We start from the raw sequence: 17,284 nt of genomic DNA on the forward strand, positions 1-17,284 counted from the left end.
AAATCTGTGGTGTACTTAGCCCAGTGCCAAACTTGTCCAGCATTCTATGTCGGGAAAACTGACAGAAAGCTTAGAGAAAGGGTTTAACGAGCATCTATACAATATTAAGGGGAAATTGGAGAATGCCTTAGCTAGACATTGTGCTAGATTCCCTGGCCATACCTTTCTGTTTAGAATCATTGAACAAGTTGCACCCGACATCAGAGGGGGCCCCTATCAGTTATTATTGGAAAAACATGAATTATGGCAGCTCCGTCTAGATTCAAGTAGACCACCAGGTTTAAATGAGGTGACATCAATTTGTCTAGGTGAAGTTAGCCTTTTTGAGTCATAATTAGTAGTAAAGGAAATTGAGCACTTATTCATATAACGATGTATATACATATATATTTTTACATGTTTATTGTTATATGTTTTGACATTTAACTTATAAACTTTTAGATATACAAGTTATTTGAATATTTATTGCTGAATAAAAGTTTTTACCATTTATTTTATATGTAGGCTGTTTTATATGTATTAACTGTAAGGATGTTTTGTGCATGGAAGGAACAAAGTTGGTTTGGTGAGACCCAGTGGCTAATTAATTAATGAACTAATAAACTTGATTTAAAAAAAAAGGGGGGGGGTTGTCATTCATTATATTAAGCATCGACTTTATTTGTGGTTTGTCTGATGAAGTCTGGCTATTGAGCCGGACGAAAAGTGCTTCACGTGTATTTTTTATCTCTGACTATTTGTATGTATTAAAATTGTGGGGTTTAGTTGTCCGTCTCCCGGTGTTTTTTTTTTCATAGTTGGTTCATGTCTGGACTAGATTTACCTGACAAATTACAGGTTATAAGGAGTATTTATATGTGTATTAGTCTATTAAAATAGTTGTGTATATATGTCTTATTCATTTTATACTTAAATTGCCTCTGTGCTCTGATAACCTGATACCGGGAATTTTGTTTAGGTTGCACTCGTGTTTCCTAAATGACAAAGTTTTCTTTGTATCTTTGCTGTGTGTAAATTATACATGGCTTCAGCTGTAAGAGCACTACAGTGTTCTGACTTTCTCACTTATGTTGTTAGTTGATTATATAGAAGAGTCATAATCATCCAGAGTTACAGACCAAACTCAAATTAAAACTTTTTAACAGCAGGTTCTAAGTAGACTTATTGTTCAGGGCTCTGTGTTAGCTGACCATATTCTATAGTCAATTCCCCCTTAAAGTTCTGTGTCTCCAGGACCAGTTTACTTTCCAGGCATAGGGGCACTATTCATCCATCTGCAGGGTGGTTTGTTTAATCAGTGGGGCTGAAAGGCAAGGAGGAAAACGAGTCCACAGCTTTAGTATTATTATTATTAATGCCTGCAGATATTTTTATTGCATGTTCGGCTCTAACACTCCCAATGTGCTTGGGTACATTTACTCAGTAGATATGCAAATAGGACCTCTCCTGATGTCATCCTATCTCCATGGTGATGCTGTACAGTTGCTGTGCTGACTTTAATTGTTGAGACTTCCATCACCAGCTGCACTCTTCAGGTACACCAAAGCATATGTCTATGCCATTTACCACTCTCCCAAAGATAGCAAGCAGGTAAGTGTCTTGTTACTCTCCTTACTGGGATGTGGAGGTAGACATCCTTCATGTGCAATGTTGCTGTAAAGACATCTTTTATGAAGGGCAGTACTATTTTCAGATTCAAAGTGGAAAGATCTAATACAGGTTTCTATTTTCCATCATCCCAGGAGATGGAAAAAGTCTGGTGTAAAAGCCTACCCCTTTTGGGAGGTCTGGGACCTTCTGTACTGTAATTTTTATCATCAGTTGCCCAACTAACCCTAATGCAGTGTGTACACAAATAAGTATAGGAGGGACCGGGAGGGAGGCATATACTGAAATGGCTGGCAGAACCCACTTGCATTTAGTAATATATTTCCACTTTTGCCCTGTAAAACTGAAAAAAAAAAATTTTAAGGGTGGGTGGTGGTTGTTTGTTGTTGTCTGACAGAAATCAAGGAAGAAGACAAAGCTCTCTTTTGTTTGTAATGCTTCTGCCTAGCACCGTTTCTTATAGAATATTCTGCAGGAAGGAAGATTCCTCTAATATTGAGAAGATTCATGGTAAAGCTACCCAACAAACATCTTATGGGTAAGCTTCAGTCCCAATCCTTAAAGCTGCTGCAGTAGTCTAAGCTTTGGTAGCTGCACTTACAGCATCATAAGCACACATCAGCATGTATAACCCTATCTTATTAGGTATGGGCTTTGGTAGATGCACTCACAGCATCATAAGCACACCTCAGCATGTATAACCCTATCTTATTAGGCATGGGCTTTGGTAGATGCACTCACAGCATCATAAGCACACCTCAGCACGTATAACCCTATCTTATTAGACATGGACTTTGGTAGCTGCATTCTCAGCATCATAAGCAGACCTCAGCACATATAACCCTATCTTATTAGACATGGGCTTTGGTAGATGCACTCACAGCATCATAAACCCACCTCAGCATGTATAACCCTATCTTATTAGGCATGGGCTTTGGTAGATGCACTCACAGCATCATAAGCACACCTCAGCACGTATAACCCTATCTTATTAGACATGGACTTTGGTAGCTGCATTCTCAGCATCATAAGCAGACCTCAGCACATATAACCCTATCTTATTAGACATGGGCTTTGGTAGATGCACTCACAGCATCATAAACCCACCTCAGCACGTATAACCCTATCTTATTAGGCATGGGCTTTGGTAGATGCACTCACAGCATCATAAGCACACCTCAGCACGTATAACCCTAACTTATTAGGCATGGGCTTTGGTAAATGCACTCACAGCATCATAAGCACACCTCAGCACGTATAACCCTATCTTATTAGACATGGACTTTGGTAGCTGCATTCTCAGCATCATAAGCAGACCTCAGCACATATAACCCTATCTTATTAGACATGGGCTTTGATAGATGCACTCACAGCATCATAAACCCACCTCAGCACATATAACTCTATCTTATTAGACATGGGGTTTGGTAGCTGCACTCACAGCATCATAAGCACACCTCAGCACGTATAACCTTATCTTATTAGAGATGGAGTTTGGTAGCTGCACTCACAGCATCGTAAGCACACCTCAGCACATATAACCCTATCTTATTAGACATGGGCTTTGGTAGATGCACTCTCAGCATCATAAGCCCACCTCAGCACATATAACCCTATCTTATTAGACATGGGGTTTGGTAGTTGCACTCGCAGCATCATAAGCCCACCTCAGCACGTATAACCTTATCTTATTAGAGATGGAGTAAGCTGTTTCATTTTGATGCCATTATCAGGAAGGGTCTTTAGATTTCACTGTAATTTGCTGAGTATGAACTCTGATACAATACCAAATGTGGAAAGTAATTAACAGACCTTATCACAGAATCATAGCAGTATAAAGCCTTTTGACACAACTGTTCAAAATTCTGGACTCTGAATGAAAAGGAAGGTAATCTAGAGGCAAAGTCTTCATTTGCTTCTGACTGATAGTTAAAGGACTCTAAGATTATTAAACAAATCTGGTCTGCTTGTAGAGACATTCCTCTATACAGCCTACCTGCCTTTTGAATTCGTGTGACCAGGTGCCTGTATACTGAAATTTTAAATTTGATGGATATTTGAGCAATAATCCATGACAGAGTGTGGATATCACATGAGTTACCCGTGGCTTGATACAAGGACAAAGCTTGAATGATCAATTTACAATGGGCACACTGTGCTGTCCAATCAAAGAATATATTTTTGAAGAGTAAGGACCAAAGTGTTATTACACAATTAGCGGTACAAAATAGTGACTCAGAAGACCATGTGGTTTCTTTCTACTTCATAATTTAAAAGTATTTGCACTTAGATGATGAAGGTAAGTAAATTAAGTATAATGAGATATAAACTGGAACTTATGTAAAGTGGTGTAGTGAGGTGTTTGCACGATTCATAGTCCAATAATACATGCACCATATGCACATATATTCTTAAAGGCATTGCTTGTTTTGTATCTACTTTGCAATATGCAAACCATGTATGCACAAGGACCTGCATAACACAAAATGAATTCTTTCCCCCAGCGAACCCTTTAGTGCTTGTCCATGTATGCAGAAGCACTCAATTGACACAATGAAGTACTGCCTGCAACAAACAATTAAGTGGTTTGCCCATGTATGTATAAGCACTCATCTGACAACAGAATGAAGTATTTCCTCCAGTGAACCCCTCAGTAGTTTGTCCGCATATACACAAACACTCAAACAATAAAATTAAGTATTTCTACCAGCAATCTTTTCAGTACTTTATCCATGCGTGAAAAGCACTCAAATAACAAAATTAAGTATTTTCACCTCATTTGAGCTCTGCATAAATATATGTATCCATGTTGTTACACATTACTGTTATCATTTCAGGCTCCTTATGTGTTTTGTATGCAAATGAGGCCCTTTTATGTTTATCTTTATGAATCAGAGTAATATGCCAATGTGCAAGATGCTTAATTCTCGTAGCAACTCTCCCACTAATGCTTATACCTTAAGTACTTCAATTTTTGCTGTAAGGAGGCATGTTTATCATGATGCCTCTTGTTTCCGTAGTCAGCAAGGTTCACATATGCTAACCATATTTACATATCCTTGTAGTGCCACTGTTTGCGGGATACCACTACGTACTAGTGAAATGCAGGACTATGAATACTGCCCATTCTCTTCATTTGTAGAGAAAGTAGAAGCAGATTTTCTTGTTTTATGCTCCTGTAGCAAGAATGGAATAGGTGAAGGTATCACCTCTTCTGGCTTCAGAGACATTCCGAATGGATCCTGAATCCATCCACATAAAGACTGCTTTGATTTTATTTTTTCCTGTACAATATTAAAATATTCCCTCACCATACCTCTCAACTTCTCAGTGCAAGAAATCTGGACAAAGCCAGAAAGACTGGTGGACAAAGGCCCAGAAATAGGGACATAATTTAAATATTGCTCCTATAAACTTAGAAAGTTGCTAGAGTAACAGGTTTTGTATTATGCTGTATTTTCCTGAAGGAAATAAAGTCTGAAACTCAAATGTGTGTCATTATTTAGTATTATTTAGCGACTTAAATCTTCAATGATTTCCCAGAAAACCACAAATTTTATGAGGAACAAATCAAAAATATGAGGCAAATATCTGGACATTCTGTGAAAATCTGTACAGATGAGAAATGACCTTCACAAATGATTCCAAGTTTGAGACCAAAACAACTTGCTAGCAGTGTAGATTCTACCATTTTCAGGATTCACAAATGAATTACTACATCCCTACTGAATATACATGATTTTAACTAGTGTGTGTGTACTGCAGGTGCACCAAGGATAGGGTACCTCTCTGTGCTCTGCATAAAACATGTCACAGACACAGAGATTAATGGCCATCTTTGAAGAAGTAATGCCTCAGACATTATGATTTATAACAAATATAGACAGGTCAAGTCATTCCAAGATAACAGTTACATTTTTTGGGGCATGCTGACTGGAAAATATGAGAGGGAGACAGAATCTACCTCAGAAAAGGAGAGGAAATACTGTATGAATAAATCAAAATTGCTGTCACAAAGATAAAGAACTTCTCCGCAAAGTCAGTCAGCAAAACAAAGTGATGGAGAAAATTAACAGTGGTTCTTAGTCGATGACAAAGTTGAGAAAAAACATTTATACACAGGAAGTGAAAGAAAACAAAAGGAAAAATACTGAATACCTTGTAAAAAAGGGATAGTGTGGAATATGACAACTGCTAATTCATACATTAAGGAGCAAAGAATAGCGAAATAAATTTTTCTAATTTGCAAATAAAAAAACTGGAAGCTAAACAAGTTAAGTCTTTTTAATGGAGATGTAGTTATTCATACAAGCACAGGATCTGAGTAAAACTTTAAAACTACATGAACAAAGCAGTATGGCCCATTGTGATTCATACCAGAATCCTCCTCATACCATGTCTAGAACCAGCAATACCTTTTAATCACATAATGAAGAGGTAGTGGTAGGTATGAGGAAAACAGATACAATATGTGTTTATAAAAGAGGCAGGAAGGGAAAGTCTGAAAACTACAAACAAGTTAGCCTGGTGGTTGAAATAAATAACCATTTTTATTTATTGACATTTGATTACCAGGAAAGTCCAGATGGGTAGAAGCCCGGAGAGAAAAGCTCCAAATTATTACAAAACATTTCAAGAGCAATAATTTTACAATATTCAAAAGTAAAACAAAATATCTGCAGTTTAAAAAACTAACAAATTAGTGATAATATAAAAACATTTGTTAAGAATTGATATATCATTTATAGAAATTTCAGACAGTTTGTAGAGAAATTACAGGTAGGTTAATCTGATGCAAACAGGAATTGCAGTATGACGTGAGGGAAAAAAAGGCATATGGCATATTTAGAAAGTCAGGGAAGATAATTAGATATCAGTAAGGACGTAAGTGAAGGGAGAATAAGGACATATACGGAATGAAAATGTACTTGTTCACATTTACGGATATAGCTTATCCTGGTTTTAAGCAAGAACAAAGCCAGATTTTAGCTAGGAAGTCTTTCAGTGTGGATTTGAAAGATGGGAGGGAGGGTATTAACCTGATGGATACAGATCAGGAGTTCTAGGCCTTAGCAAACTTGTACAACTACAGACAATGCCCAGCAGATTTGACAGGTTTGTATATTTTTGTTTATTTATTGACCTGGTTAGCCCTACAGTGCAGAACTTATTTGAGTGAGGACTCGCTGAGAAAGGGATCCTAAATGTGTGGTACAGGAAGTCAATGTAAAATCTGAAAAACTGCATCCCCAGTTTTTAACAAATAGGTGATCTCACAAATCAACAGATGATAAATGTGGTAGCACCAACACAACTGAAATGAAAATCAATTTTGAACAGAAAACCTAATTAGACCGTTGTTTGCAGCTAAAACAATAGGTCAGCTAAGGTTACTCAGGAGCTGAAATGTGGAACAAGCAGCCTGGGAACATTGCAAAGTTAATCAGCAAGTATGAATCATCAGTTTGTCAGTCACACATGAACAGTACAAGCATAAACTGGACAGCTGAAACCACAACCTGAAGCAATACAAGGTGGGGAGGGAAATACCTAAAACCTCAGATCAGTGTTAAATAATTTACCAGTACTTTCTGGCAGGACATTAAGAACTTTAGTAAAATTCTATTTAGAAGACTGCAAATTATAACATTTCAAAGGAAGCAAATGAAAAAAGATGTGCTCTTCTGGGTAAAGGAAAGCAGTAAATCAAACGTCCTTCACTGCTCATTAGTGGAGAGATGGGAAACTGCTGTGTCCTTCTGATGTCACACAGTGGGGAAAATTGCATGGTGGGAAGCAGCAGCATTCACTGTTAACATTTTAAAACAACTTCACATCAATATAGAGACTGCTATCATACCAGTTTGGATTGTAATAATTCATAAAACAGCAGCAACCTCTTACTGATGTATAGATATTACTATTGCACAGAAGATTAATACATAAGGGGAAACTCCGTGCCTCCCATTTCTAGCCAGACTTTTTTTCTAAAGATGGTGGGAAGATTGAAGAAAGCAAGAGGCTTGCAGAGACATGAGGGAGCATTCCTTAAGATGGGTCAATCAAAATAAGGTGTGTAATTCAAGAAAGCATTGCACAGACATAAAAGTATTCTGTTTGGATACAGAAAGGAAGATATCTGCATAGAGGACTCTGATTTTATTTTTCCGAAGCAAAATTGCTCTGCCATTCCAGTCTGACTACAGATGGTGCAGATTTTCACTTTTTTATTAGCTAAATGGTAAAGTCCATGAGAGAACGAGTTGTTCGAACTCATCATCGTCATATAGACCAACAGCAGATCAGCCACACATTTAGTGCCACTGTGGTTACTTCAAAAAGTATGCCAATAGTGCAGGATGTTTAGTGACACTAACCAGTACCACATGATATAGCTGCCAAATTTTAGAGGCACTGTACTGAGTTTAAAAAAAAGCATCCCAGTAATTCAGGATACAGAGCTTAACTTGAACATTGGTTTCTCAAAAATGAAACATTCAAGAATGACAAAGGAGAAAGCTACAATGTAAGCCAGCAGGAATAAAAAAAAATCTGTAGCTGTAGTGGCTGCAAGAATTCTCAAACATTTACGACCAAAAAACTGAAAACCGGACCCAAACTGAAACCCAAAGGTCTGCTTTAGCGTACCAAAACACTATTTCATGCTTTCATCCTAAGACTTCTTCAGAATACACAAAATGACAAACAACACAGCATTAAAAAGAAGGATAGCAAAAATGCATTTTTTAAACACACAGCAGTGTCAGAATCACAAGAAGTTTCTTTTTTCAGTCCTTGAACAAGGTCTTGGTGATCAGAAGATGGGGATTTTAAGAACTGCTTAGAACAAAAAGAAGCCTTGTGGCAAATTCTGACAAGAAACCAGGACTTAATGATGTTGTCAGTATTAAATGCGTTTTTGAAAAATCATAGTGTGCACTTAAACAGGTTGTGATTTTGTTTTTTAATGTATTTTACTTTAAATTTTTATATACTGCTGGTTAATTTTAGATTTTATTTGGGTGATGGCAATTATATAAATTAATTGTTTGTTATTTTATGTATTCTGAAGATGTCGTAGGACGAAAGCATGAAATAAAGCGTTTTGGTACACTAAAGCAGACCTTGTTGTGGTTATTTTAGTTGTGGCTGGTTACAAACGGACTGTTTTCATTCTAAAATATTTGCTGTCTGAATTTCTGTGGCTGTTTTCAGGCAGAGTCTTGCCATTATGCCAAACGATGAAAGATCTTATTGACTGTCATTGTCCCATTTCTGTATGCTGCTGGCAATGTACTTCTGTAAATATGTCTGATTGGCCTGTTGATGGAATAAAAGAGGGATTTGTTCTACTAATACAGTTTGCATTCTCCATGCTGGGCTACTGGTAAATTCAAAGTCTAGTGCATCTGCTGGCAAGGGAAGCATACTTCTCAACTGATCCCTGATTTTGCCTCATATTTTTGGTCTCTTCCTCATAAATTGTGTGGTTTTCTGGCAAAATCACATTTGGGTTTCAGATTTCATGCTTTTCAGAAAATGCATCCTATTGCAAAACCTCTTATTCTAGCAAATTTCTAAATTTGTAAGATTAGCATTGAAAGTCTATTCCTGATTTTGGATCCCCCATGCTTCTCAACTGTTCAAATTTTTGTCTACATTTTGGTTCCGTTTCATATAAAATGTGTGATTTTCTAGCAAATCACTGAGGACTGAAGTAACTAAACAATGACATGCATTTGAATTAAAGACTTCATATTCCTCAGAAAATGCATGCCAAAAGACTTCCAAGATGGCTGCACATAGAATAACAGATTAATTTCAACTCTCTCAGTGTGAAAACAGAAACTTAGAAGAGAGCGCTAAAGAACTCATTTTTTGGATAAATTTCAGTAACTGGCTAGTAAGTGTACTGCTCAGATGCCAGGAAAAAAGAAATTCAGACAATCTAAAAGAAAATCAACCACAAAAGATGAGGGAAAAACACTGTCTGGAAAGAATTCTGCAGCTGTTCAGCAAAAAGCGGTGCAAGCTCAAGCTTTGGTGCATGACATGACTTCCAGTAAATGAGACAAAATAAGTCAAATGTAATCAGAGCTTATTACAATAAATGAAACACTGAAGGAGTATATCAACTCAAATAAAGGTTAAAATGGAAGAAGCTTTAAACATTTTCAGATAAGGTGATAAAACTCCACAAATCGGATGTCAAAATGAAGAAAAGGCTGGCTGAATAAAAGACTGATCAAAAAGAGATGTTTCAAAAAATAAGAGAATTAGAGGAGAGAGCACTCAGCGAATATCTGAGATTTTCTGTTTTACCAGACACAGCTGGAAGGAACAGACTACTAATTTTATGAAAGCAAAAATAATCAACTGGACTGGTATTCCACAGTAGAAGTTATTAATTGAAAGTGCACATCATGTTTATGCTCCAAACCTGGCATGAGAAAGCAACCTGGATGTTTAATAGGTGCTCCTGTTTTTCTCTTCTTTTCTCTTTCTCCTTGTACAGTTTTAAGAAATGTAGGCACTGCAATGTAAAAAAAGAAGAAAAGTCTGCTCAAAATAGTATAATACAAGAAAAAAATGATGTGTTTTCTCCTTGCTGCATAGGAGCATGACTGGATTTAGGCTCTTCGCTTTATCTAGTAACAGGTTTCAAGAGAAAGCAAATAAATGAAAAAAAGAATATTGAACATAATACGGCTGTCCTCTAGCCAATAATAAATACTTGTAGAAACAACTATCTGGTTCTTATGTTTCCATGGTGACAATCTCATAAAGAGCAATAAAAACAGAACTATGAGATTATGCTTTCTGAAAGCATTTAAGTGCTTTCTCATTCTGCAAGAGCAATAAATATAAGACAAAACCAGACAACGCTTAGTAGAAACACAGGCTATACCATGCATCTTAACATGGATAACCTTTTTAAGTTAACCAAAGTCTGAGTGTGGCTGTTAGTTTGGCACAATTGTCCCTATTAGGAAGGTAAAACTTCAGTATTTGAAGATGTACACAGTTGTGTGTGTGTGTTAGTATTAGGTTAATAGGTTGTGGGGTGTAAAGGCACTCTGTAAAGGCTGGATGCGGCCGAGGCGCTAAGAGATTTTATGCTATTTATTGTGGAATATAAAACATTTGGTGAACATAAGAACGAGACAGCATTGGTCTTTTGTCTTTGTGGTTCCAATGTATTTGTCTTTTTGTTTGAGGACTTTCAATAAAACAAAAATATTTTGTAAGATGTGACATAGGCTCAAATGGATATGACAGGAAGCAACTGTATAATAGGCCAACCTGCCAAATATTAGTGTGTGCTTGTAACACAAAAGCTAGAACTAGGCAATTCACAAACTCTTACAAATAAAAGGTCAGAATAACTTTTCAACATAATGACCCTTTCAATACTATCTTTAAATGTTAATGATCTCACGGATATATACAAAAAAGAAAGACTTGTGAACTATATTAAAAAATCTAGAGTGCAAATAGTTACGTTACAGGAGACATATTTGGAAAGAACTGAACATGTGAATTTCTTAAGAAAAGTTTTCAGGACAGTTATTCAGTGGAATACATGGGACAAAGAAAAGAGAAGTACTTGTATTAATTACAAGAGGAGCTCCAACAGAAGATAAAAAAAGATAATAATGGTAGATTTGTAGTACTAAGGGGCTACTGGCAAGTGAGGAGGAATACACTGGCATGTATTTATATTCCAGCTAAAACTGCTATAATGGAGCTTAAGAAAATTCCGGGGGAAATAAACAGTTTTCATCAGGGAATATTACTTACAGATAGGTATTGGACTTTGATTTGCAGCAGGGAAGACATGTCTGGGGGGCACAGAAGGGAAAATATAACAAAGGAAGGTAGATTTCTGAAGACATTTATGAAAATATTTGGTATGGAAAATGTGAATTCAGTGGTAGGACTTCGGAGTGAATTTGCATATTATTCCCCAAGATACAAAAATTGGGCTAGGCTAGACAAAACTTAGATTTCACAGGAACATGTTCACTTAAGTTTTGATACACATAAAATAACTATTTCAGATCATGCGCCAGTAATAACGCCCCTACTACCACAGCTACCCTTCTGCCTTGTTACACCACTTTTTTTCACTACCCTACTTTTTACCTTTGCACTGCTTCCATCTCTTTATAGCTGTTATAGATGTGGCCACTAGATATGGCATCATCACCCACCCTAATCTCATTTCTGCTTACCTTCCTCCTTACTGATTGTTTCCTCTCACTGCTCCTCTTACTTGGTCTGCCCCACTTCGGCCCTACCTCCCTATCCCACCTATTCCCTCACCTTCATGGAAAACCTTACTACTCTTAAACAATACCATAATGTCAAACAACTCTATCTTATATTTTGTATCAACACTCTTACTCACTGTAACATAACCCTATGTCTAACTACATACTCCAAAAAAAGAATTTGATTAACCTCAATAAAATCTGAATATAAAAAAACTACTTCACCATGTCTCCCTCTCTCAGATGGTATTCATCCAAAACTTCCAAGAGACCATTGTACTAGGAGATTTTAACATTGACTGGCTCACCTGTATTCTCTCTGACCCCAAACTAACCACTTAAATCTTTTGGAAAGGTTCACATTCCAAATACTCCTATCTTATAACCCTCACGCCAAAAATCACTTTAACATGTAATTGGTCACCACTAACATATCTGGAACTTAATGAGCTGTAAACTACTTTAATACTAACTTTATTCAAATAACTAAATCACCATTCTCCATACCGCCCTCCATTAGAAAGAACCAAATAACAAACTAGGCAGAAAATGCTACTTAGAAACAAAAATTTGGGCTAAATGGAGAAATACCCACAAATGCCCATTCTTCTTCTCTTCTCAAAAACAATAAACCAAGAGAGAGAGAGACCTTAGGGATAAAAAATACCTAAACCCTAAACCTCCAACAAATTCACAACATACACTAATCCCTGATGCCTTTAATAAATACTTTACAGAAGCCATTCAAATCTCTAAACTCTCTACCACCTTTACCTGCTTCACAATTGAAATTGAAAATACTTCTTCCCAACCTTTTTTTACACCCTTCCAAACATCTCTTATTTACTCTTATTTACAAACTTAAAACCTTGTGCCCCATCCTACCCCCATCCCATCATCATCCCCATCTGAATACTACAGATTGCTGAAATAATGGAAAATGTATTCACAAACAAATTCTTAACCACCTTCTACAAAACAACCTACTAGCCAACTGCCAACATGGCTTTAGACCATTTTCATAGTACTACTACTGCTTCTCTCTCCTTCACTGACACACTAAAACAAAACCATAATAATAACTCCTTTTCCTCTGCACTATTCTTAGACCTGTCAAAAAGCCTTGATGGTTAATCACTACTTGACTTTCTGAAAAAAAGAAATAGACAGCAAGCTGTACTCTGGATAAACATTTGTCTTTCAACTTTTCCTGTTAATATTGAGTCCCAGGCTCAATCGTACTACCAATAATATACCCTCACTCCAATCTCTAACCCAAACTGTATTCCAGAAGTAGAAAACTACATCGTCTTCTTCTGAATCCAAAGAAAAAAAACTACTACTTTTTAACCAACTCATAAGTCACCCACTCCATTCTTTCTATAACCTCCAATAATTACTAATATATAGCCAGAAAACTTGGTACCCTCTACAAATCAAAACCTTTCCTTACACCCTCATCTCCAAACTATCTACCTGCTATAATAGTATGCTAGAGATTCATCACATGCTCCCTTTTAAAACAACCACTGCCCTACAGCTTAAACACTAGGATGGAGTTACTTATGACACAAAAGATCTTATACCCCAAACAATACCCCCCCCCTCTCTCTAATAATCTCTCCAAAGAACATCTAAAAACTAGTGGGCTCTGTCCTTGTGCTAACCCCCAGACTGACCTGTGTATTCCTATTTCAACCCCCCCCTCCTCCTCTCTTGCAAAAAAAACTTTCTTCTCTCCTCGTTTTTTATTCTTGATAATTTGATAGAATTTGAAAATTCCTAGTGCATTTGCTTGTTTATGTCTGGTCTAGCTTTTGCCTAAATGTTTTTTCTAGTCTGTGTGTTAGTCATGTGCTGCTTTCTCTTTTTACCTATGTGTTACTATGGTACTGTTTTTTTTATTACTCTTTTTTACTTTTGTTATATTGTTATTCTTATGCTTGGAGCTTTTCTCCCACAGTTAGACTAGCCTGGTCAACAAATGTAAAATAAATAAATAAATAATAACTAAAACAAAAATGGAGGAAAATGAAATAAAAAATGAGACACTAGTGCTTTCCCACCTGTCTGTTGAAAAGAGAGGAATTTAAGGAATGGGTAGTGGAAATTATACAGTAGTTATTAGACAAGACAAAAATTTCTTCTGAAAATACAGCAAGAGAGTGAGATAAAAATTAAAGTGGAGTTTAAAAATAGGATGGAAATAAAAGAAAGAGATATGGCTAAGAAGTAACAAGAATTATGGAGACTAGGGGGAATCTCAGAGAATAAGATGAGGAACAATTGCAGAATGCCAAGATGAAAATAAAGGATTATCTTGTAAATCTGCATGAGTTTAGAAAGATTGCTGTTAAGCAACCATTTTTGCATAATAATGCCAGAGCACAAAAACTTTTAGCACAACAGATCAGGCAACAGAAAGTAGAAAGGGTTGTCACCAAGCTTAGGGAGCCTAAAGCAAGAAAGATAAGAAATATTGTAGAGGAGGTACTAGAAATATTTTGGACATTTTATGAAAGTCTGTATAAAGCAAAAAAATACAGAGATCAAAAAAGGTACAAATGGAAATTTTTATGGAAGAATTAAATATGCCAAGTTTAGAGGTAGATGAGGTTCAGTTACTAATAGGATTGGAGGAGATGAGATAAAAATGTACATAACCAATCAACAGGAAATTCCCCTGGAACAGATGTTATTCCTGTTCGAGTTTGGAAGCTAGGAGGGGAAAAAAACTGATAAAGGTCTGGAAGGTTTTGTTTAACAGTGTTTTAAGAGGAGGAGAAGCACCAACATGCTGGAAGAAAGTGATGGTGGCTGTAATACTGAAGAGGGTAAAGACGCATCAGATCCAACTTCATACAGGCCCATTTTTATTCCAAACCATGATTATAAAGTGCTCATGTCTATAATGGTGAAAAGAATGGCAAAGGTGAAGCCAAATTGATGAACATGGATCAGTGTGGTTTTGTGGAGGGGAGGGAAACATTTGACAACATTAACAAGACACTGATGAGCCAGAGGAAAGCTGAATGTAAGAAAACCCCACTGTTGTTGGTGGCTCTTTATGCAGAGAAAGCATTTGACAGAGTAAGCTGGGACTTCATGAGCAGAGGAATGGACACATTTGCATTCCCTGATAAAATTATAAGGTTGATTAAGAGGCTATATGAGGGATCAGAGGTGAAAACTAAAGTGGGCAGATTCCTCTCTGATAATTTCTGTTTGAATAGAGGAACCAGCAGGGGTGTCCTCTTTCCCCTATGTTATTTGTACTATATTTAGAACCACTGGCAACAAACATAAGAGACTCAGACATTCAAGGATATAACTGGTATAGTCATCAAGAAAAGCTGGCTCTATTTGCAGATGATATTATTTTATACCTGATAAAATCAGAAAAGGACATTTCAGTGTTGTGGAACGTCTGGAGGCGGTTTCAAGTCTATTTGAGATATAAAATTAATGAAGCTAAAACAAAGGCAATTATGTACCCACACATGAACTGGTTCAGCAATATCCATATTTATGGGGATAGTATAAAATGAAGTACTTAGGAGTATGGATTAAAAAGAATCCTGGTGTGGCAGCTAAGGGTAGGTGGGAAGAGACTAAACAAAAGATAATACAAGAACTGAGAAATTAGAAGCTTTGTTATATGGATATGGATGGTAAGATGTAATCAGTTAAATGTTTTAGTCCCTTTAGTTTTATACACAGGCCAGGCACATTTTTATCAACCAGAGAAGAAATTGTGGATAGCAATTAATAAAGAACTGAAGAATTTTATCTGGGAGGGGAAGTGGGATAAGCTGATTCTTCCAATTGAATGAGACAGTTTGGGATTACCCAATTTGAAAGGGTATTTTAGAGCTGCACAGTTTAGGCTTCTATACATAGTACAAGCAGAAACCTACAATCCAAAGTAGGAAGGGATGATGACAAAACCAGGGGAAGCTCAAGAAACAAGTAGAAACTGGAATTTTGGATGCAGATCCTTAAGGAAAATAACAGTAACCATACAGAATATTATAGTCATACAGTAGCAGAAAGTATTCTGAAGAAAGGAAATTCTGCTGATAGGGAAGACTGCAATTAGGATACAGACGATAGGCAAGGGGGATAGGATTTATTGGTGAAAACTGGTAAAAGTCCAAGGTATTGGGAGCAAATAATTAGAGAGGGAAAGGCAATAGAATGGGAAGAGGCCAATAATTTATTTGGACTGTGGGATGGAGATTACTTTCCTTATCAAGGATTGGTATCAGAGTATAGGTCAAAATAAAGAAATAGAAGGATCCTAAGTGAAAGATCAGCACTGGTAGAGTTTTTAGTAGAATCTAGAACAACAGCTGCTGTTAAGAAAGGAATAATTAGCAGAGCATACAAAATATTACATGATAACTATAAGAATCAATCAGAGGAGGTTGGAAAGGATTTAGAAGAGAGATTGGATAAGCAATTCACAAACAAATAATGGGGGAATATATGTATGTTTCCCAAGTATGCAACAAAGTCTAGAAGATTTAGGATTTGGAAGTGTGTATATACATATGTTTACACCCAAAGTAGACTCCAAAGTATTTTTCCTCAGGTGGACAGAAAATGTTGGAGGTGTGATGGGGAGAAAGAGGTAACTTGGAATATATTTTCTGGGAGTGTAATGAGTTGGCACATTTTGAATATTCCCTGCAGACTGCTGTGTCAGAGATACTGGATGAGCAAAATGATGTAACTAAAGAAATTATTTTTTCAGCTATGATACAGAATCGGAATTGCCTAGATATAGTAAGGCTGTGCTGAGTCTAATTATGGTGGCTGCTAAAAAAGCAATTACTAGAAAATGGAAATCAGTCTAAACCAACTTTACTAGAAGAAGTGAATATAGTAAGAGATAAAACTGGCATTGGGATCGTTAGAAAAGGGTAGGAGCAAATTATATAGGAAAAATGGGAATTGTGGGAACAATACATGGAGCGGAGGAACGAGGTTTAAAAGATGGCAGGATTTCAATGAGCTGTGTAATGTCTGACTGATTACGACTGTATAGATTATAAGTGATGTATAGTGTTTGCAACTACAAATACGTCAATGTGTTTTTTTTTCATTTATATAAATATATGATTGCCTATGTCATAACTGATAATTTAATAAATTCTTGTTTTAAAAAAAGAAAGAAAATGCATGCTAACAAAGATCCTGTTACTCTAGCAACTTTCTAAATTTATAAAGAACAATATTTCATATCTGTCCCTATTTTGGCCCCTTACCTCTCTTATTTTAGGCTTTGTCCAGATTTCTTGTGCTAAGAGGTTGAGAGGTATGATTCACCCCCCCCCCCCCAAATGATTTTTTAACTTTGTCCCAGATTCCTGTGGTAAAAGGTGGAGAGCTATGAGTAA

The 17,284-nt window shown here is 36.5% G+C and overlaps 1 protein-coding gene across 6 annotated transcripts in view; it reads right to left on the reverse strand.

Annotated features, from left to right (window-relative positions):
- Positions 1-17,284, reverse strand: part of TFEB (transcription factor EB) — a 1,305,476-nt gene that overhangs the window by 247,231 nt on the left and 1,040,961 nt on the right. The window contains exon 1 of one of the 6 annotated variants that reach the window (XM_044076760.1): positions 10,049-10,137. The exons of the other annotated variants lie outside the window; for them this stretch is intronic. The gene's annotated coding sequence lies outside the window, so the exon portion shown is untranslated. Of the gene's footprint in view, positions 1-10,048; positions 10,138-17,284 lie in introns of those variants that run through there. 6 annotated transcript variants of the gene reach the window in all.

This window comes from Protopterus annectens, chromosome 7.part0, assembly GCF_019279795.1.
Source record: "Protopterus annectens isolate FY-2018-M chromosome 7.part0, PAN1.0, whole genome shotgun sequence".
Lineage (NCBI taxonomy): Eukaryota > Metazoa > Chordata > Ceratodontiformes > Protopteridae > Protopterus > Protopterus annectens.